At 47.5% G+C, this 23787-nt stretch overlaps 1 protein-coding gene across 1 annotated transcript in view; it reads left to right on the forward strand.

The window, feature by feature from the left end:
• LOC144894103 (uncharacterized) overlaps positions 1 to 23787 on the forward strand; it is a 70962-nt gene that overhangs the window by 33500 nt on the left and 13675 nt on the right. The window lies entirely within an intron of this gene.

Consider the following 23787-nt stretch of genomic DNA (forward strand, 5'->3'; position numbering starts at 1 on the left):
CTGACCGGATGTTTGTTGGTGTCGTGTACACAAGTGAGTTTCCACTTGTTGAAGGTTTACCTGTATAGTACCTTTTATCAAGAACGTGGGAAAATAATATACTCATCACAAAAAAATAGTGAAACTGCCAAAATCCAGAATCCTCCAAGTCTTAAAGACGACTGATCATCACAATCTCAGATCATTCCCCATCCCAAACCATGATCTTTTCTACCCCTGTTGCACCCCCCTACCAAGTCCACCTCTTTCCAAGATTCCAGTTTTTCCTTCGTGAGACTTCTATATCCATCTTGTGCACCCGGTGATTCCTCCTCTGGCCTTCATTCTTCCCAAATTTGACCTCTGTTTGTGTTGTTCATTTTGTTCTGATCCTTCCCGATCCGTAGCTCCTCCATGAGCCTCGACATTGTGTACAAAATAAAAAGTCTGCCTTACATGAGCGTGCAAATTGGCAACCACACCAGTGTACAAATGATCACAGATGTTTCGATTGTGATAAATTGCTTTAACACTGAGCGTGATCAATGTTGATCCCAATACAAGCTTGAACACGTTCCAATATGGAACCAATCAAACGACGCAGCCCTCACTGTGAGATGTTGCACCATTCTTCAACCAGGGGTCACTTCCGCATGATCAAGAGAATATGGGTAGACCTGGCGACCACAAACACACCTCCATATAGGATGTCCCAAGCATATTATATCAGGTTGAAGTCCAGAGTCTGTGCAGGTCAGTCCAAGCGAGTGACGTTGTGGTCCTGAAGTGTTGGTGTTGACAACATGAGTACAGGTGTAATGGTCCCAATCCTTAGGTTTATCAAACACCAGTCATATGTTGAGTGAGTTATTAGGCCATCTTCAATGCCATCCCACACCATGATACTTCCCGCACCCTTCTACTCAAACTCATGGCAATGAAAGTGTGTCGATCGTGGAACTCGAAGCACAATCTATCGATGCTGAAAGAACAATCGTTGAACAGAACATGGCACCAATTGGTTACCTGGCAGGTGTGATTTTGCTATGTCACCCATTATGCAGGCAATGCTGTCGATGGTGCTGTTTTCAAGGAATTCATCCCAGTGGTTTGCTGGAACTCATTGCACTGGCATGAAGCCTGATTCGACCTGTCTGGGTCCACATTTGAAGGTTGTTTGCTCTTCCCAGGTCGTTATGGAGAGATCGTGCTGGTGAAAAGTGGTTCCTTCTCATGGCAGGGGAGACGACACTTTTTTTTCTTTTTTTTTTTGTATACGAGATACCAAACAATGGTAGTTTGATTTATTATTATGGTAGTACCTCCTTCATACACACATCTGTACGTGGACCAACCCCTTGTGTGTTAAGCCGTCCTAAACTGATTTAGACCATAGTGGTCAACATATAGATGGTATCGGGATGGTTCGTATATAGAGGTGTACAGTATGCACATTCTGTGAGAGACATGATGTGAATTTCCAGAGTCGCTCATATCAGGTGACAGTGACGGTCATTACATGTTGCACCGACAGCTTCCCAATTCGGTTTGTTTCCTCAATGGTTATCATCATCATCATCACCATCATCATTACCATCATCATCACCACCACCATCATCACCATTACCACCATCATCACCATCGTCGTCGTCGTCACCACCACCACCATCATCATCATCATCCTCATCACCACCACCATCATCATCACCATCATCCTCATCACCATCATCGTCATCACCATCATCATCCGCATCACCATCATCATCATCACCACCATAATCATCATAATCACCACCACCATCATCATTTTCACCATCATAATCATCACCACCATCATCATCACCATCATAATCATTACCACCACCACCATAATCATCATCCTCATCACCATCATCATCACCACCACCACCATCATCACCACCACCATCATCACCACCACTATCGTCATCATCATCACAACTATCATCATAATCACCACCACTACCACCATCATCATCATCATCATCATCATCATCATCACCACCACCATCGCCACTACCACCACCATCACCGTCATCATCACCATCATCATCATCCCCACCCACCGTCACCATCATCATACTCACCACCATCATAATCACCACCACCACCATCACCAACACCATCATCATCATCACCACCATCATCATCATCATCACCACCACCACCACCACCATCATCATCATCACAATCACCATCATCATCCCCACCCACCGTCACCTTCATCATAATCACCACCACCATCATCATCACCACCACCATCATCACCATTATCACCACCATCATCATAATCACCACCATCATCATAATCACCACCATCATCATCATCATCACCACCACCATCATCACCACCACCACCATCATCACCACCATCATAATCACCACCACCATCACCGTCATCATCAACATCATCATCACCACCACCATTAACATCATCATTATGTACCATGCAGCAGTTACTAAGCTATAACCCAGGTCGGATTGCCAGTCCAGATCAGTAAGTCAGCACAGGAAGTTGTTCATGCGATAGCTCGCCGACTCTTCGCGAAGACCATCGTGGGATCTTTAACGTCCACCAACTAATGCTGGCAGACGGACACCCGTTTAACGTTTATCCGAGGGAGAACAGCACACACATTGATGAATCGTTCCTTGTGAATGAGAGCCTCAAATCAGCTGAAATTCACAGGTGATTGTCTGCGCAATTTGATGATGCATATATTTCACTTAATTCGGTTAATTGTGATTAAATGGTGCAGTGAGTCGAAAAATAGCTGTTGATGGGTGAGAGATCTTGATGAGCATTCTGCGGTGCAAACAACACCTGACACTTCAGAAAACATTACGTATGCACTGTTGAACAGGTATCCTTGGGGATTTGTCATTTCTACACATTAAATTGCAGAAGAAGACAAGGTCAGTATTGTGATTGTGGAGACAATCATTCAGTCTCACTTAGATAGGTAGCACTAGAGGCACATGATCAAACGTAACGAGGTGTGGCCATGACACACCGAACACCTGGGATTCTACCTGATGAAGGGACGTGACTTGGTGGAGAAAATTGAGACACGTGATGACACCTGGGTCCATAATTTCATGTGAGGGGCAGAGTAAGGCAGTATGGAGAAAAGACAAAAACCTTCAATGTTCAGATGTCAGATTATGGCATTATGGTGTTTTGGTATCTAAACAATTCGATTTACTTGGAATTTTTTGATCTTTGGAAAACTATCCCTGCGGATGACAGTTTTACAGTGATTTCTTCTTCTTCAATATGCAGCACAAGACTGTGAGTAGCTTCATTGGTTCAGGGCGTGGCTCTGCTGCTGATGCACATTCTGCTGTAGGTTAGGGGAGGGATTTGTAATTAGTTCAGGGCGTGTTTCTGCTGCTGATGCACCGCCCCCTGTAGGTTAGGGGAGGGATTTGTAATTAGTTCAGGGCGTGGCTCTGCTGCTGATGCACCGCCCCCTGTAGGTTAGGGGAGGGATTTGTAATTGGTTCATGGTGCCGGAGATGGCTCGCCGACTCTTCACGAAGGACACCGTGGGATCTTTAACGTCCAGCAACGAATCGTATTAGACGGGACACCCGTTTAACGTCCGTCCGAGTTGATGAATCACCCTGATTGTGAAACACCAGGATGGCAGTTTATAGGTAGGTGAGGATTCAAACGCAGGCTAGACGGCTCGGAGGTGAGTGTGCATACCCATAGACCATCCAGCCAGTCAAGGTTACACAATGATCTGAGAGGAGCAGTTATACTGTCTCCAGGTGTGATCTGATTGCACTAGACTTCCAACTTGTGATTTGGAATATGGAAAGATGACCTGGACGGCATTGAGTTACGAATGATGGAGACATCAAAGCACGTGACCTGACATGGCTGCTGTATATCAATCTGAAAGATTTATTCGGTCGATGGCAACAAAGTTTCGAGCACATGTTCAGTGGAAATGTGTACGTGTAAGCAGGGGAACATGTGATAATTGGGTGAAATTTCATCAACTCACCTGCACCTGTTGAAATTTTATAGTATAATGCAAACCGTGGTGTCTGTCCCTGCGGATGTCTGTCCGTGCGACTGTGCGTTCTTCTGTCTCCCGTTTCCGGCACTATCTTTGAAAAGCTCAAGATTCACCCAGAAAAGTGCATCATACCAAACAAATACATTTTAAACGTATAAATACAACATGGAATCACACTTTGTTTATCATTTCCTACGCAGCCTGTGGTTGCTGGTTGCATCATTGCTGGAAGCACAGCTGTGCCACTGACACAGTGCTCCTTGTTACCAGTAAGCTGGTACTCATTTTGCTGGTACTCATTTTGCTGGTACTCATTTTGCTTGGTATTCATTTTGCTTGGTACTCATTTTGCTTGGTATTCATTTTGCTTGGTATTCATTTTGCTTGGTATTAATTTTGCTGGTACTCATTTTGCTTGGTACTCATTTTGCTTGGTATTCATTTTGCTTGGTATTCATTTTGCTGGTACTCATTTTGCTGGTACTCATTTTGCTTGGTATTCATTTTGCTTGGTATTCATTTTGCTGGTACTCATTTTGCTGGTACTCATTTTGCTTGGTATTCATTTTGCTTGGTATTCATTTTGCTGGTACTCATTTTGCTGGTACTCATTTTGCTGGTACTCATTTTGCTTGGTACTCATTTTGCTTGGTATTCATTTTGCTTGGTATTCATTTTGCTTGGTATTCATTTTGCTTGGTATTAATTTTGCTGGTACTCATTTTGCTTGGTACTCATTTTGCTTGGTATTCATTTTGCTTGGTATTCATTTTGCTTGGTACTCATTTTGCTTGGTACTCATTTTGCTGGTACTCATTTTGCTTGGTACTCATTTTGCTTGGTATTCATTTTGCTTGGTATTTATTTTGCTTGGTACTCATTTTGCTTGGTACTCATTTTGCTTGGTACTCATTTTGCTTATTACACATTTTGCTTGGTACTCATTTTGCTTATTACTCATTTTGCTTATTACTCATTTTGCTTATTACACATTTTGCTGGTACTCATTTTGCTTGGTACTCATTTTGCTTGATACTCATTTTGCTTATTACTCATTTTGTTTGGTACTCATTTTGCTTATTACTCATTTTGCTTGGTACTCATTTTGCTTGGTACTCATTTTGCTTATTACACATTTTGCTTGGTACTCATTTTGCTTATTACTCATTTTGCTTATTACTCATTTTGCTTATTACACATTTTGCTGGTACTCATTTTGCTTGGTACTCATTTTGCTTGATACTCATTTTGCTGGTACTCATTTTGCCTGGTACTCATTTTGCTTGGTACTCATTTTGCTTGGTACTCATTTTGCTTGGTACTCATTTTGCTTGGTACTCATTTTGCTTGGTACTCATTTTGCTGGTACATATTTTGCCTGGTACTCATTTTGCTTGGTACTCATTTTGCTTGGTACTCATTTTGCTGGTACTCATTTTGCTTGGTACTCATTTTGCTGGTACTCATTTTGCCTGGTACTCATTTTGCTTGGTACTCATTTTGCTTGGTACTCATTTTGCTTGGTACTCATTTTGCTTGATACTCATTTTGCTTATTACTCATTTTGCTTGGTACTCATTTTGCTTGATACTCATTTTGCTTATTACTCATTTTGTTGGTACTCATTTTGCTTGGTACTCATTTTGCTTGGTACTCATTTTGCTTGATACTCATTTTGCTTATTACTCATTTTGTTTGGTACTCATTTTGCTTATTACTCATTTTGCTTGGTACTCATTTTTCTGATACTCATTTTGCTTGGTACTCATTTTGCTTGATACTCATTTTGCTTGGTACTCATTTTGCTTGGTACTCATTTTGCTTGGTACTCATTTTGCTGGTACTCATTTTGCCTGGTACTCATTTTGCTTGGTACTCATTTTGCTTGGTACTCATTTTGCTGGTACTCATTTTGCTTGGTACTCATTTTGCTGGTACTCATTTTGCTGGTGCTCGTTTTGCTTCGTACTCATTTTGTTTGGGGTTTAATAGAGATCTGCTCTGAGTCGAGGAGTTTGGTGTTTCAAATCCCGGCCGAATAATGAGTTATATGAAAGACGTTAATGTTTAAATATGGTAGGTGTTGCTTCCTTGCTTTGATACTCAACATTTAAAAAGGATAGAACACAGACATAGAGAGAGGGGAGGGTTGGGAGAGGTGGAGAGAGAGAGAGGCGGGGAGAGTGGGGAGACGTGGAGAGAGAGAGGAGGTGGAGAGAGTGAGGAGAGGGAGAGAGAAAGAGAATGAGGAGGGGAGAGAGGGAAAGTGGAGAGAGGGAAAGTGGAGAGAGAGAGGAGGTGGAGAGAGAGAGGAGGCGGAGAGTGGGGAGAGAGGAGGTAGAGAGAGAGGAGGTTGAGAGAGAGGAGGGGAGAGAGGAAGGTGGGGGAGAGGTGGAGAGAGAGGAAGGGAGAGAGGGAGGACGTGGAGAGGTGGAGAGAGGAGGAGGAGAGAGCAGGGACGGGGAGAGGTGGAGAGAGAGGACAGGGAGAGAGGGAGGAGGAGGAGAGGTGGAGAGAGAGGAGGGGAGAGAGAGAGGAGGAGGAGAGGTGGAGAGAGACGAGGGGAGAGAGAGAGGAGGGGAGAGGTGGAGAGAGAGGAGGGGGAGAGAGGGAGGTGGGGAAGAGGTGGAGAGGGAGGACAGGGAGAGGTGGAGGAGGAGAGAAGAAGAGAGGGAGGAGGTGGAGAGGTGGAGAGAGAGGATGGGGAGAGTGGGAGAATGGGAAGAGGTAGAAAGAGAGTTGGGGAAGAAAGGGAGGATTTGGGAGAGGTGGAGAGAAAGGTGGGGGAGAGTGGGGAGAGGTGGAGAGAGAGGAGGGGAGAGGTGGAGAGAGAGGGAGGCCAGAGAGAGGGAGGAGGTGGAGAGAGAGGAGGGGGATAGAAGGAGGAGGGGGAGAGGTGGAGAGAGAGGAGGGGGATAGAAGGAGGAGGGGTAGAGTGGGTAGAGGTGGAGAGAGGAGGGGAAGAGTGGGGAGAGGTGGAGAGAGGGGAGGGGGAAAGTGGGGTGGGGTGAGGTGGAGAGATGGAGTAGGGTGAGGGGGAGAGTGGGGAGAGGTGGAGAGAGAGGAGGAGGAGACGTGGAGAGAGAGGAGGGGGAGAGTGGGGAAAGAGGGAGGAGGGGATTGAGGAGTGAGGGAAAGGAGAGGGGGGAGAAAAGGGGAAAGGGTGGAGGGAGAGGAGGGGGAGATAGAAGGGAGATAGGAGGGGGATAGGGAGAAGGGGGATAGGATGGAGGGGGAACAAGTTTCCTTCTGTGTCCATCATGGCCATCCCATTCCCCCCACACACCCATTGTTTGTCCACTTCTCCCTCTATTTTGTCCTTCAAATCTGTTTGTGTCCCCCCTTTCTCTATTGTTCCTTTTGTCCTGTTGCATCCTGATTCGTTCGGTGTTCTTGCTCTTCCACCAGCCTTGACCCTGTATACAAAAAAACTGTCATGGATTGGCAACCATTGTACAGGCTTGATGGGCTAAATGGTCTCTTCTGTGTTGAATTTCCTTGGAAGGGAAGTCGTCTATTATATATTGCGAACCAGGTGTCTGTTTGTGCATTCATCTGTCTCCTGTTTACAGTGATCACTTCCCGCACTGCATTTGAAAAGCTCAACATTCACTTTTGATATGATGTTGATATGATATGATATGATATGATATGATTTGAACAGGTGAGAGGAGAGAGTTCATGCAAGTGGGTATAAGATTGGTGTTTGAAATGTCTAACTAAATATAAATGCAAACTTTTTTTAAGTAGAGTTCATAGAGCAAGTTACCCCACATAGGGTACTAGTATTTACTTCAATTTAAATGAAATAATAATTTTAAAGGTCGTTCAAAAACATCCCAGAAGTTCAGCGGCGCTTATACACCACCTTATTTAACATGTCCAAGTACAGGTCCTGCTAAACAGAAGGGTTTAGAAAGTGCAAAAAGGTGATTTGTATTCTACATTGTTCAAATATATAATTCAATTTAAATAATATATAGTTTGTAAAGGTCGTATAGATAAATCAATTCCAGAATTTACCGCCGTTTTACCCCCATTGACGCAGTGTCAACTACAGAACCCTATCTAACACGTTACATTACTTTTTTGTGCCTGTCATATGTGTCCTTTATACATCCTTAAAAACAGTAAGTTTCCTATTTGGAATGATTTTAAATTTTGTTTGACAAGCAGACAGAGTAAAACGCCACTCTTCAACGTTGAAGTTGTGACTCTTGTGAAGTGAAGCAAACATATAAGCAAATATATAAGTTGAAGCAAACATATAAGAAGTATAATTGTACTTGTGAAGTTGTGAAAAAACACTCTTCAACGTTGTGACTCAACCGATAAGCCTGCGCCCACAATATTACATCATTATACATACTTGTCCTAAGTTTGATTTAAATCCCTTCAGCTGTTCTTAAGTTATCACATTTTTACCTGACATGACCTCTGACCTTTGCCAAAATCTATTCAGTTCGTCTTTGCATCACATTATGTATTTGTACCAAGTTTGGTCAAAATCCCATCACTGGTTCACAAATTAGTGCAGTCAAAGCATTTTTATCTAACGGGACAACTGACCTTTGACCGTTTGACCCCATAATCTAATCTGTTTATCTTTACATCATTATACATACTTGTACTAAGTTTGATTTAAATCCCTTCAGCTGTTCCTAAGTTATCACATTTTTACCTGACATGACCTCTGATCTTTGACCTCTTGACCCCAAAATCGAATCGGTTTATCTTTGCATCATGATATATAATTATACCGAGTTTGGTGAAAATCCCATGACTGGTTCACAAGTTAGCTCGGCAACAGAATTTTTACCTGACGGTGAGTGTCGCACTTAGCCTTTGACCTCTTGACCCCAAAATCTAATCAGGTAATCGTCACATCATTAAATATACCTGTACTAAGTTTGAATTAGATCCCTTCAGCCATTCTCAAGTTATAGACCTATTACAGACTTTGACATTTGACCTTTGACCTCTTGACCTCAAAATCAAATCCGTTCATCTTTGCATTATAGTACATATGTGTATTAACTTTGGTCAAAATCCCTTCTCTGGTTCATAAGTTATAGGAGTAACAAGATTTGCACCTCACATAACCTCTGAGCTTTGACCTCTTAACTACAAAATCTAATCAGTTCATCTTTACATCATAGTATATAGTTGATCGAACTCTCTCACCTCTCTCTCCACCTCTCCCCCTACTCTCTCTCCACCTCTCCCCCTCCCCCCTCTCTCCCCCTCCTCCCTCTCTCCCCCTCCTCCCTTTCTCCCCCTCCTCTCTCTCTCCCCCTCCTCTCTCTCCCTCTCTCCCCTCCTCTCTCTCCATCTCTCCCCCTCCTCCCTATCTCCCCCTCCTCTCTCTCCACCTCTCCCCTCCTCTCTCTCCACTCTCCCCTCCTCTCTCTCAACCTCTCCCCTCCTCTCTGTCCAACACTACTCCTCCTCTCTCTCCACCTCTCCCCCGCCTCTCTCTCCACCACTCCTCCTCCTCTCTCTCTCCATCTCTTCCTCTCTCTCCACCTCTCCCCTCCTCTCTCTCCACCTCTCCCCTCCTCTCTCTCCACCTCTCCCCTCCTCTCTCTCCACCTCTCCCCTCCTCTCTCTCCACCTCGACCCCCCTCTCTCTCCACCTCTCCTCCTCCACCTCTCTCCCCCTCCTCTCTCTCTCTCCACCTCTCACCGCTCTCCTCCTCCTCTCTCTCCACCTCTCCCCACTCTCCCCTCTCTCTATATCTGTGTTCTATCCTTTTCACTCTATATGACAAAACTCAAGTTATCACGGTAACGAAAACCTATCATGGACGCAAGGACAGCCGGATGGACAAGCCGAAAATATAATGCCTCTGGCAAAGTCTTTGGTGGAGGCCTAAAAACAATTGGCTCACTCCTCTCTGCACATGTGTGATTGGGACGAATTCAGAGACAAACTACTGCTAAATGGCAGGTTCGTTTTCTGAATAATGTTCCAGTTTGTGTTCAAAATTTAACATTCAATTTGAAAAGTTGTTCTTGAAGGAGCAGTGCTCCTGCTTGAGACGGACGAAGTGACGGACAAGACACAAACTCGTCCGAGAAGATGTTTAATGTACAGTATAATCAACTCGGGAACTCTGAAAGCCCGTTTTCCGGGTTCGCATACATATAATCCAAGCCAAAAAGCATACGTCAGAACCAAAGCCACGCCTCTCAGGCGAGGCACGCTTTGGTGGTCATGTGACCGACAGGTGCAAGCAATTATAACCTCGGCGCCGCGGTTTGTCCGCCGGTTACGTCACCGGCTGGGGCAAGGAGATTATGTTGCTGGTCTCGAGCTTTGGGGGACCCATGGATCGCTACACACGCCCCCCCAGAATCGACTTGGTCCAGGAGGTCAACCTGAGGGGGGTCCGGATGACCCGACCGAAACGACCCCTGGCTGGTCGTGGGGGGGGGGGGGGGGTCCGGTGTGGTGGCGGGTGGCCGGACGGGGGGTGCAGTGGACGGGGGGCGGCCGCGCCGCGGTGGGAGAGCCAGCCGTGGCGGCTGGCCAACGTCCGTGTGGGCCGGCTTGAGGCGGTCCACCGAAATCCGGTCCGCCCGGCCGCCAATGCTGATGACGAAGGACTTGTTGTCCCGTCGTAGGACCCGGAAGGGTCCGTCGTATGGTGGCCGGAGCGGCCCCCGGTGCGCGTCGTGGCACACAAAGACGTACTCCGCCGTGTGGAGTGCTGGGGGTACGTAGGATTGGGGGTCGCCGTGGCGGGACGTGGGTGTTGTGGAAAACCAATCAGGTCCACACAACTTTAGTCCAACGGGTGGTTTAATTCCATTTAGATCATAACATCATCCTGTAATGCAGGAAATACAATAAGTATACGATGTGACATCACATGGGACCATTCATAACATTCAATGCAAGCAAGCTGGATATTCTATGCTGGCATAATGTTAGCGAGTCTACCAGATGTAACGTGTCACAGGAGAAGTCTCGGAGCACCGTCCGCAGCAGCGGGTCTTATAGTCACGCCCCTAGCGGTGTCAACGAGCAGCGAGCATCACCCCGGGTTCAGTACGAATACGATTTCACTACATTCTCCCCCCCCCCCCCCCCGTCAGAATTATACGGCAGTGCGGCTAGAAGCGAGTGAGCGTCAGCACGAACAGGGTGCGGAACATCAGTCGACCCAACCGTATCGGGCCGGGCGGCGAATTTCTCTGCCAGCACGCGTCCGAAATTCCCCGGGTACGGCATCACGTATCCCTGTGTCCCCGGCGTCGGAGGCGCCATCAGGGTCGGGTGACGAAGGGGGTAACTCCAAGTCGTCAGGCCCAGGTAGACTCGGCAGGGGGAGGGTCGGTAGACTTTCGGCGATGGGAGCGTCGGGAGAGGCCATAGTCTCATAGATGGGTTCGATCGGTTCGTCCGATTCCCTACTCAGGTCGGCGACCCCGCAAGGGGCAAGGTGACGGACGGAGACAGTAGTCTCACGGCCATCAGTCGTCATCACACGAGCATGCTCAGGATTAGCCTGGAGAATCTGCACTTTGTCCACTAGGGGGTCGTACTTGCTCGCGCGAACCGCCCGTTTAAGGTAGGCCGGCCCGGGCCCAGCGAGCCAACTGGGCAAAGACCGTATACACCCCGAGCTCCTGGGGTGGTGGAAAAGTCGCTCCTGGGGAGTTTGGTTGGTTGCCGTACTCAGGAGAGCCCTGATCGAGTTCAACGCCGCAGGTAGCGACCAAGCCCATTTATCGAGGCCCCGGCCGAGGGTCCGGAGGTTGAGCATGACGGCCCTCCAGATAATCCCGTTGAAGCGTTCGATCTGCCCATTAGCCTGGGGTCTGTACGGCGTGGTGTAACTAGAAGCAATGTTATTTTGGAGCAGATAGCCGCGCACCTCCTGAGACAAGAAGACCGCACCCCGGTCGGTATGGACATAGGCCGGGTAACCGAACATTGAGAACAAGTTCTGTAATCATCGCATCACCGTAGCAGCAGTCATGTCCGCGCACGTATAAGCAAAGGGGAATCGCGAGTACTCATCGACGATAGTGAGCAGATAGCGAGAGCCGCTCGACACCGGCAATGGGCCCTTGAAATCCATCGCCAAGCGTTCCCACGGTCGCGTAGCCTTAACCAGAGTCCCCATGGGAGGGTTATAGAAACGCGGTTTGATTTCCGCGCAGATAGCGCAGTCGCGACAGATATGGCGGATATCGTCAATCGAGTATGGGAGATTGCCACACCGCACAAAATGAGCAAAACGCGTTACGCCGGGATGGCCCGCAGTGGCATGCAGCACCCGTAGGCCCTCCAAAGAGGTGATACCCGCGCATGTAGCCGGTCGTGATAAGGCATCGGCGGCCCGGTTATCCTTCCCCGGGCGATATTTGATGGTGTAACAGAAGTCGGCGAGTTCGATACGCCAGCGAGTGATTTTCTCATTCTTAATGCGCTGGGCGTGTAAGGTGTCGTACATGAATGCAACGCTTTGCTGGTCCGTGATGATTTGGAAGCTCCGCCCGAGTAAGTACGGGCGCCATCGCCGAATAGACTCGACGATCGCATACGCTTCCTTTTCAACGGACGAGTGTCTCCGCTCAGCGGTGGTAAGAGTCCGTGAAAAGAAAGCCACGGGACGCCCCCCTTGGGAGAGGGTCGCCGCGATGGCCTGATCCGAGGCGTCACTTTCGAGGACGAAAGAGCCGCTCTCGTCGATTGTCGCCACGGCGGCTCGGGCGATGTCGGCCTTAAGGCCATCAAAGGCCGCCAATGCGGCCGGACTCAGTGGGAAGGTGTCGCAGGCCACGAGGGGGCGAAGTTTTGCGGAGAAACTTTGCACCCATTTGGAGTAATGGGTGAACAGCCCAAGACTGCGCTTCAGGGACGCCCGATCACAGGGAGGGGCCATGTCGAGCAAAGGTCGCAGACGCTCCTTATCCGGAGCGACAGAGCCATGGGTCACGGTGTACCCCAGAAGATCTATCGTGCGTAGGGAGTATTTGCACTTATCCTCGTTCATAGTTAAGTGATACCTCTGCGCGACCTCAAGGAAGCGCTTCAGATTAGCATCATGGTGCCCTTGGTCATATCCACAAACCGTAAGATTATCGAGGTAGACGAAAACATCGGTTAAGTGCTCCCGCGCAATGAGGTCATCCATGGCCCTCTGGAAACAAGCGACCCCGTTCGTTACCCCAAAAGGCAATCGCGTAAATTGGTACAACCGCTGCCCCGACTCAAATGCGGTATAGATACGATCCGCCCTAGAGATAGGGATCTGGTGGTACGCACTACGGAGATCGAGAGTGCTATAGACCTAATACTGGGACACCTGTTGCACCAGCGCGTCCATCCCTGGAAGGGGGTAGGCATCCAGCTGTGTAAAGCGGTTAATCGTTTGGGAATAGTCGATTACCATGCGTCTGCGATGGGCCTCGCTGCGCACCACCAAGACCTGGGCGTGCCACGGCGACCTACTAGGTTCTATGATGCCGTCTTTCAAGAGCTGAGCCATTTCGTCCGCAATGAATTGCATGTCTGCGCGAGAGTAGCACCGTGATTTCACCGCGACAGGGGTGCAGTCGGAGGTTAGATTGGGGAACAGCGAAAGCGGCTGGACGTCCATTTGCGCTAGAGCGCACACCGCAAGCGCATCGTCCGCCCCCACAACAAGCGTGTCAGGCCCACCAAACTCCATTACCAGACGTCCATGCAGCTTAAGAAAATCGTGTCCTAACAGAATATCAGCACATAATGTGGGTAAAACCATAAGGTGTACATCAGGGAAAACCCGTCCCTTTAGCACGAGTTTCAATCGGCATTCCCCCTTCGTGCTGAGTCGAAGCCCCTGGGAAGCCATGAAGATCCGTCTCGTAGACCTCCAGATCCGCCATCCATGCCTGAGCACAAGTCGCTGGTCGATAAAACTATCCGTAGACCCTGTATCCACCAAGGCCCGAACACAATGGCCTTCGACCATGAGGGGAATAAGGGCTTGAGCCAGGCCAGACGAGGCTGCTGGGAGTGGGACTGAGCCCCCCGAATGGGTCGGACAAGCCTCGCGGGTGGATCCTATGCCAGCAGCAGTTTTGCGGTCATGGCCGGAGTCTGCGTTGACCATGGGGAATCCATTAACGCCATCAGAGGGCTTTCCCAAGCATTCCGGTGTTTCGCGATTCAAAATCTGACAATTCTGACGGGAAAAGGCCTCCGTAGTATTTGAAATCGCCTTTTGACACTTTTGGCAGAAAAAGGCCTCCGTAGTATTCGAAATCGCCTTTTGACACTTTTGGCAGAAAAAGGCCTCCGTAGTATTCGAAATCGCCTTTTCCGGGGTGAGGGCCACCGTTAGCTCGTGGACGACACGAGGAGAACGTTCCGCTGGGGCTTGGCGAGGCTTCAAAGCCCCTTGCGTGGCCCGGAGTTTGGTCAAGGACACGTACTTCGTGCCCGATTGAGGATGAGACTGTGGTGGCTGTCCGGTGAGGCCCGCCAAGGACGTCTGAGCGCCCAGGGGCCCGCAGAGAGGGGCCCTCCCCTTCGAAGTCGGGTAAGGTGCCGGGTTTCAGGCTCCGCTCGCAGGCTCCGCAATGAGCCCATTCAAGGTCGCCGCGCCCGCGCGATTCAATGAGCCGCGAGCCGCGTGCCGTTTTCCTGCACACTTTTGCGTAATGTCCTTTTTGCGAGCACAAATGGCATATAGCGTCTCGTGCCGGACACACGGGCCGGGCATGGCGTGGCCCCCCACAGAAAAAGCATGCGGCCCCGCATAAGGCCTTGGGTCTGGTCGTAACGGCAGCCGTCAGGACTGGGTCATCCTCCGGAGCATCCCGGAGTTCCGCGAGCAGGTCCGCGTCCTCGGCGGTAGCACTCTCCGGCCGGGCGTGTAGTGTAGTGCCCGCCAAGAGGCGCGTGCGATCATAGGTGTTCGATTGCATCCGCGCTTCGGTGTATACTTTCCCTTGCTCGAGTGCCGTAGCGAAGGTCAGGTCGATCTTCTCTAAGAGCTTGAGCCTTAGTTCCTGGGAGGAGACCCCTGCAATGAAGGCATCTAAAAGAAGATCAGCCTGAGCCTGCGCGGGAGTCCGTGGCTCCCTGGTGCTGTCCAGCAAGAGCTGCCGGAGCTCCTGGGCGTAGTGGTCCATCGCCTCGTTGGGTTGCTGACGTCGCGTTTGCAGCAAATATCGTGCATACACCGGGCTTTTTTCCTTTATGTACAGCCGTTTGAGCTCCGCGATCGAGAGGTCATACGTCGCGCATTGAGCGATGGAATTGTACACCTTGTAGTCGATTTTTGAATGAAGTGTTGCTAGCTTCGCGGCAGCCATCGGCGCGGTCTCAGGCTCATCGAAATGATTCTCCAATGTTCTGAGCCAGTGCTTCAGTTGCAAGCCACCATCCGGGGCTTGCGGGTCGGCGCAGAATACGGCAACCGCCAGCGTCTTGTTGCCAGCCATGTCGGTAGATATAAATGGAATTAAGTGTTGTGGAAAACCAATCAGGTCCACACAACTTTAGTCCAACGGGTGGTTTAATTCCATTTAGATCATAACATCATCCTGTAATGCAGGAAATACAATAAGTATACGATGTGACATCACATGGGACCATTCATAACATTCAATGCAAGCAAGCTGGATATTCTATGCTGGCGTACCGTTAGCGAGTCTACCAGATGTAACGTGTCACAGGAGAAGTCTCGGAGCACCGTCCGCAGCAGCGGGTCTTATAGTCACGCCCCTAGCGGTGTCAACGAGCAGCGAGCATCACCCCGGGTTCAGTACGAATACGATTTCACTACAGTGGGCACCGGGGCGAAACGTTGGGCGGCCTCCTGGAAGTACGTGCGCTGGCGCGCGGCGGACCAGGGGCTGGTGGCGTCGGGCACGAACTCGCCCGAGATGCGGACGGCCTGGCCGTACACCAGCTCGGCGGTGGACGCCTGGAGGTCCTCCTTTGGAGCCATGCGGAGGCCCAAAAGGACCCACGGGAGCCGGTCGGCCCAGCCGTCGTCCTGGAGGCCGGCCATGAGTGCGGCCTTCATGGAGCGGTGGAACCGCTCGCACAACCCGTTGGCCTGGGGATGGTAGGCCGTGGTGCGGTGCAGGGTAACACCCAACGTGCGGGCGACCGCGCCCCACAGTTCGGAGGTGAACTGTGGGCCGCGGTCCGACGAGATGTCCGCCGGTGCGCCGAAACGCGTGACCCAGGTGGCGATGAACACCTGGGTCACGTCGGCGGTGGTGGTGGAGGCGAGGGGCACGGCCTCCGGCCACCTGGTGGTCCTGTCCACCATGGTAAGCAGGTGGGTGAACCCCTGCGATGGGGTAAGGGGACCCACCAGGTCCACGTGGACGTGGTCGAAACGTCGCTCGGGCACGGTGAAAGGAGCCAGCGGAGCCTGGGTGTGACGGTGGACCTCGGCCCGCTGGCAGGGTGTGCAGGTGTTGGCCCAGTCGCGGACGTCCTGTCGCAACCCGTGCCAGACGAAACGTGCCGACACCAGCCTCTGGGACGCCTTCCGGCCCGGGTGAGATAGGCCGTGGAGCAAAGCAAAAATGCGACGCCGCCAGGTGACTGGCACAACGGGGCGAGGTCGGCCTTGGGAGACGTCACAAAGCAGGACTGTGTCCGCGAAGGGGACGTCAGCCAAGCGGAGGCCCGTGTCCGCCACCCGGAGTGCCTGCACCGTGCCGTCGGTGGCCTGGTCCGTCGCCATCAGGGCGAAATCGACGCCGAGGTGGACGGCGTTGGCGCCGGCTTAAGAAAGGCAGTCGGCCACGGCGTTGTCCTTTCCGGCGACGTGCCGGATGTCCGTGGTGTATTCCGACACGGCGGAGAGGTGGCGCTGCTGGCGGGCCGACCACGGCTCCGTGACCTTGGCCATGGCGAAAATCAATGGCTTGTGGTCGACAAAGGCCGTGAACGGGCGGCCCTCCAGGAGGTGGCAAAAATGGCGGACGGCCAGGTACAGCCTGAGGAGCTCGCGGTCGAAAGTGCTGTACTTCAACTCGTTGGGCAGGAGTTGCCGGCTGAAGAACGCGAGCGGCTGCCAGGCCCCGTTTACCCATTGTTCATGAACCGTGCCCACGGCGTAGTCGGAGGCATCCATGGTGAGGGCGATGGGAGCATGGGGTACCGGGTGGGCCAGCAGCGTGGCGTTGGCGAGGGCCCGTTTCGCGCCGGTGAAAGCAGCGTCCATGTCCGTGGACCAGACGACGTCGCGCTTCGCCGGCTGGCCGCGGAGGGCGGTGTACAAGGGCCGCATGAGTTGCGCAGCTCGGGGCACGAAGCGTTGATAAAAGTTCACCATCCTGAGGAACTCCTGCAGCGCCTTGATGGAGCGGGGGCGCGGGAAAGCGGCGATGGCCTCGACTTTGGCCGGTAGCGGGATGGCGCCATTCCGGGTGATGCGGTGGCCCAAAAAGTCAATCGTCGCCGCACCAAAGTGACATTTGGCCGGGTTGACGATCAAGCCGTGCTCGCTGAGGCGGCCGAACAGCGTCCGGAGGTGGAGGAGGTGCTCGGCTCTGGACGTGCTGGCGACGAGGATGTCGTCCAGGTAGGTAAAGAGGAACGGCAAGTCGTGCAGCACGCCGTCCATCAGGCGCTGGAACGCCTGTGCCGCGTTTTTGAGGCCGAAGGGCATCCGGAGGAATTCAAAGAGGCCGAAGGGTGTAATAACGGCCGTCTTCGGGATGTCGGCCACGCGGATGGGCACCTGGTGGTACCCCCGAATCAGGTCCACTTTTGAAAAAATGGTCCGCCCCGCTGTAGGGGAAGTATTCGGGGGACTCAAGACTCCAATGACCGGACACAGGTTTTACAAAAGGTCTGGTTTATTAACTGGTTATTCACTTCATTCCATTTACCAAATAATACCGCTTAATTCAATGGACCAGGTTAACTCTTTTCGCATGGTCCTTCTCGTTCGGCCGATGTTCCTCCGCCACTCCCGTCGGTCAGAGCTCCTGGTGACAAGTCCTCTCGACTCAATGTTTGCTCTGGTTTATATGGACAAAACTGGAGTTAATCCCCTGTCCGCTGAATCTTAATCCTTTCTCCGCTAATGCCCCGAGGTCATGCATGCACCAAGTCCTGGCATCAGCTCGCTCCCCTCCTGCTGCGAGGGGTGCTCCAGCCTGGGGCTGTGACCAGGTGGACAAGAGATTATCATGTTCGGGCACATTCCTGACACTCATTTACGAACTCGGCTTTCACAGAGTTTGCAGGTAAAATGTATCTGCTTCGTTACCAGTGTTAATTAATAAGTTACCAGTGCCAATTAATAAGTTACACTGAGTTACACTTCCACAATTCCCTCATCTTTTTGTTTTTGTTTATATTAACCATTAATCTAAACATCAATATAAGTAAACAATCAATCACTACAAGTAAACATCATTACAAGTATAAGTAAATAATCAATCACTTTGGTAATCAAATTCCCTTGGGCATACACCGTCATCCTGCAAGAATCACAAAACATTTCGTTGGTCATTGACTCCTTCCATATCGTTCAATCTATTGCATTTGCATCACAAATATATTTTCAAAACAACACTTCACCATCACCAAGATACAACAATTTCACTTCATTTTCAAGTTTTGTAAAGCATCTGCACCATCTGGCAAAAACGTTTGCCTCCACACAAATGTTGACTTTGTTTGAAAGGAAGGGCTGATCACTTGTGTTTGAATCCTGGTATGAAACATTTTCTCCTAATGTCTTCATAGCACCTGCACTACTTCGTGTAGGATTTCGCTGTTGTGGTAACATTGCGGAGTCATAGACTGACCCTGCTCTCCTTGTAGCATTCTTGCCACTTCTTGCTGTAAACCATAGTAATTCCTGAACAAGGCCTTCACCCAGTTGTAGTCGACTTGCCTCCTCCCTCATTGTGAGTGGGCAGCAAGTATTGGTGTGACGTTGATTGGCCAGCAAGATGTGGAACAGGGATGCCGGATGCATCCACAATGATGTTGGGACCATGGTGTTCAGGTCATTCATGGTCCTTACCAGGAGCAACCAGCAGAATCGTGCACAGCTGTTGTGACAAGGGCACAGCCGTTTTTTGCAGCTCCATGCTGGTTCCCCGGACGTTGGTGAAGTAATAACGTATGTCCCCGCATTTCACAGAGGTTGCAGGTAAAATGTCGTTGTCCTGCAACTTCTGATGTGGTGAATGTTCGAAGCCTTCGAACAAGAGTAAGTGATCGCCTTTCTTTCATATGTTGCAGTGTGATCCAGGCAAATGGTCACATAAATTTCCTTGGTGAAGGTAAGCATTCATCTCCAAGTTTCACGGGAGAATGTCTTCATCATTCTTTGAGAAAGAGGGTGTATGCCATGATTAACTTCATTTTTTAGCCACAAATTTTCTTTCTCGAACTTCTTCCCAATTCCGTTAGCAATCCCTCCAAAATGTGATCTCGTCTTATCCTTATGCTCAGTCACATCTGAATCTGCTTTCCGCACCCACTGAATCAGATAGGGTACATCTTACCATGAAATCAGCATAATCATGTATATCTTCCGACAGTTTCACATTCAACAATTTGTTGTTTTTCCTTAACACAAAAGTTATATTCATTTATATGCGTCACACAAATAATATTCAATCAGGTATGTATTTTATTACTAAACTAAGAATAGCATTGTATATGATTACAATCACAAACGGGAATACCTAATTCCCAACAACAATTTTCCCAAACCAACAAATTAAACATAATGTATTATTACCATAATTCCTCTCCACTTTTTTCTTTTCCCTCTTTTTTTCCTAACAGTGTGTCACTCGTGGTGATATGAGTTCACTGATATTGTAATTGACACAACTCATAACATTGTCGTTATGCCATTATCTTAATTCTACTGTATTCACTATTCATTTGCAACATCACTTGATTCATTCTTTTAATCTCGGTATTATTCATATCATCATAACAATCTTTCTATTTTAGGTCCATATTTGTTTCTATTCTTATCAACCTCCTACGGTTTATCAATTTGTTCCAAAACACTGCAACCAAAGGTTTTAACCAAAGCTCTACCAAACTATTTCCAATTTGAACTCAAAATGCTAATTAAACAACAATTCAAAGAATTAACTTCAATGGGTCAACAAACTCATTTTATAAACAGATCTAATTTTCCCATCCAATAATTTTCCTTGCCAAATGTCATATTGCAACACTTTAATAAACCTTCGAAAAATGTCTCCCAAATCAATAAATTCCCTTTTTACTTCCCAAATACTCATCTGTAAATTACATATTCAATTACAGTTTTTTCCTATTTGTTCGGCCTAAATGGCCACCGAAGTGGCTGCTAACATGCAGTACCGTTTTTATCTATCAAGCAAGTATTCGTCCACATAAGATCTCTACCAAAATGTTGTTTGTAAAAACAAATCTGGGATTTCTGATTACATGGATGCACACTCTCAGGACATTTCAGGCTGCTTGTTAACAATCCACTACGATAAATTAATTCCTTTACCCACAATCAAATAATTAGTACAAATTGAGGATATTATCCCTATCACATTCATTTATAGATTCATTATGTTGGATCTAAATTTTCTCCCACTGCTGCAAGGAAGAACAATAGCTCTAATAAGTCTTTGTAATATCTCACTTCATTTACCCAGCATCGAAGAATTTATTTACTATCCATTCCCATCTGTTAACCAGTGACTTTGTTTGAACTCCAAAACTTAATTTGATGAATCCCATGTGTACAGCTACCACTTATTGAAACCCATACTTTTGTAGAAAATATCCAAGTAAGTGTTTTTATTTTAAACCCCCTTAACTGTTGCTCATCCATTTCTATGCACCCAGTGAGTACTACTGACACCAGTATGCCAATATAGGTGTGCGAGTTTAGCAAATATGTTGCAGGTACACGTGACATCGCGTTCTGAGTATAAATAACGTAACAGCGCGTTCATGTCTGCCCCTTGGTTTAAGATTCACAATGCATTCCGTTTTAAAACTCACAATAGTTCCAACCAGCAAGATATTCTTTACTATTTTCCCATATCATCTATGCCTAATACACAACCATACATGCAGCACAATTTATATGCTGATAAAATTCAAGTATATATATATATATATATATATATATATATATATATATATATATATATATATATATATATATATCCGTGAGCAGAGTATTCTGGGAAGTCAGTGTAAGACCTCTCCCAAATTTGGCTAATTTTGTACTCCCTCATTTCTTTTTATGAAGCTCATATCCATAAATAGCTGTTATTCTCATATAAATTCTATCAAAAATGGAATCCCAAAATTACTCACAATTTTACTATTAATTAATGGCTGCTCATAACCCAGCACATCAAATCTTTATATTCCATTTCCCTTGACAAAAGAGATAATGTTCATAATCAAATTATATTTCTATTTTATTTTACGGATTCTCTGGATATTCAATCCCATCCACATAAAACTATCCATTTCCAGACAGGCACACTGTCGGTTGCAACAATCCTGTAAGATTGACATACAAAACAACAAAAACAAAAACACCAACATTGACACACATAAACACACACACATATGCATTATGCGTATTTGTTTGCGTTGGAACCATTATTTACAGATCAAGATGGGTGTCAATTTTATTTCAATTTCATAAAATTTGTCCTTCAATTTTATAAATGCTAATACACAAATAGACCAAAAAGTTTATTCTTAGAAAACCCCTATAATGTCACATTGAAATTACCCTTTCAGTTCCCACCATAATTTATCCAAATTTGACTACACACCCATTTGCATGTCAGTCGACCACTGACCTATCAATCATGCGGAACACTAGTCCGAAATTCCCACCTGATCATCATGTGACTCTTGTCACTTAGTTTCAAAAATTTGCAAAGCAATTGTTCCAACTTTGTAAATTTAAAATTGTGTGCCCAACATAAAAGATCCAATTTCGGCATTTGATCAATTAATTACTAATTTGCTTACACGCAAAAGAAAGAATGAATAATTCTTGCTCCGAAAACTTTTCAGACCCAAGAATCATCGACGGTTATTCATGTTTGTCCAGTAATCTAATTTGTTGAGGCCAATCATCATTTGGGATTTGTCGCAATGAAGGCCTAATCATTGTCTGAGGTATCGGTCAGCACTGGTAACCTTGATCTTGGTTTACCCTATTAACTTGTGTTCTGCTCAGATATGGGCATCTCCTTATCCAGTGTCCCATCTCTCCACAGTTGAAGCACCGGCTTCTGTCGTTACCTGCTCTGTCCACTTGTTGACTTGTCTTTCTGGGCTGCATGTCTGGGTCTTTGGGTTGCCATTCTGACCTCTGGTTATCTCCTGATTCATAGTTGTTGTCTGTTGCATTGTTACGTTGTTGCATAGAAAACCTATTGCGTTGGTTCGTAATCATCAGGGCTTGTGTCTGTAGTTGCATCAATTTTTCGGCATTTATAGCACTGTTCCTGGCCTGAATTCGCTGATGATGCAAAGCATAATTCAATATTTCTTGCATCGGCTTGCCTTCCCAAGCAATACACTGTCTTTCCACTTCACTCTTCAATTTCGGCAACAGACCATTAATAAAAAGGGGTTTTAGGGCATTGTCGATTTGTGCCCGGTCTATTCCCGAATATAGTCGAAAAACATCTCGCAATCTGTCTAAATAATCACGAGCATCCTCTCCTGTTTTCTGTTTGCACGTAACCACTTTATTCCAATCAGTCAGGGGCGGCAATTTTTTTATGGCCTCTATTAATTTATTTATCTGTGTCATTTTAGCCTCTGTGGGTATGTCTAATTCTCCATTTACTGCATGTACCCAGTTTGCCTCACTCATTAATGTCTTCAAAGTGGTGGTATTAGGAATTACCCACTTTAAGAGTATTTCCATGTCTCTTATTAGTCTAGTAGGAAGACTAGGTCCCCCTGCACCCCCCGGAGATATACTTCTAATCAGTGTTTCTAGATTGGAAAGAATGTGTAGAAAATGACTAGCTATGGCCCCAAGCTGAAAAAATGTCCCACATACCATTTTTATGCAAATTACTGCTGCCATTATCAAAAAAACGATTTTTGACATATCTCAGCCAATATTGCAGATAATTGAAAAATGAAGGTGTCTAGACCCATGTTTTGAAGGGCATAGATCATGATAGAACTATTCATAACATGATTACATGTGTCTATGGTATACTAGTATGCATATTAATGCTGTAATTACAAAATAATCAGTTTTACAAATGATAAGGATACGTTAATACTGCAGATAACTTAACATGGTACATAAGGGGTCTAAACCCAGGTATTTTCAAGGTTAAATGTCAACAAGATGCTCCTGAGTCTTGCATAGGGGCGGGACATTGGCAGTAACATTGGTACCACTCAACTTTTCTTCCCACCATTGACTTTGTATTGCGAGAGATTTTCACTTGCTTATTTAAAGGTTTCTCACCCAGCCCACGTAAAATCTACCAACTCCTGCTGTTAACTCCCAAACATATTTTTTTATGTTATCCAATCACAGTGCAGAAATGACAGACTAGAGATCCAAATTAGTGCTGCTATAGCTGCCATTTTACATTTCCATCCATGTAACATGCGCGCTCGCGCGCTCGTATCAATTGGTAATGTCGCGCGCTCGTATCAATTGGTAACGTTGATGTTATTGAATACCTCAGTTGAAAGTTCAGTCTTCCATTCCATCTGTGTGTTGTTCTTGGTATTCATCCTCCAATCTAGCCAGGTAAG

The sequence above is a fragment of the Myxine glutinosa genome, chromosome 10, assembly GCF_964187855.1.
Source record: "Myxine glutinosa chromosome 10, kmMyxGlut1.1, whole genome shotgun sequence".
In the NCBI taxonomy this organism is placed as follows: Eukaryota; Metazoa; Chordata; class Myxini; order Myxiniformes; family Myxinidae; genus Myxine; species Myxine glutinosa.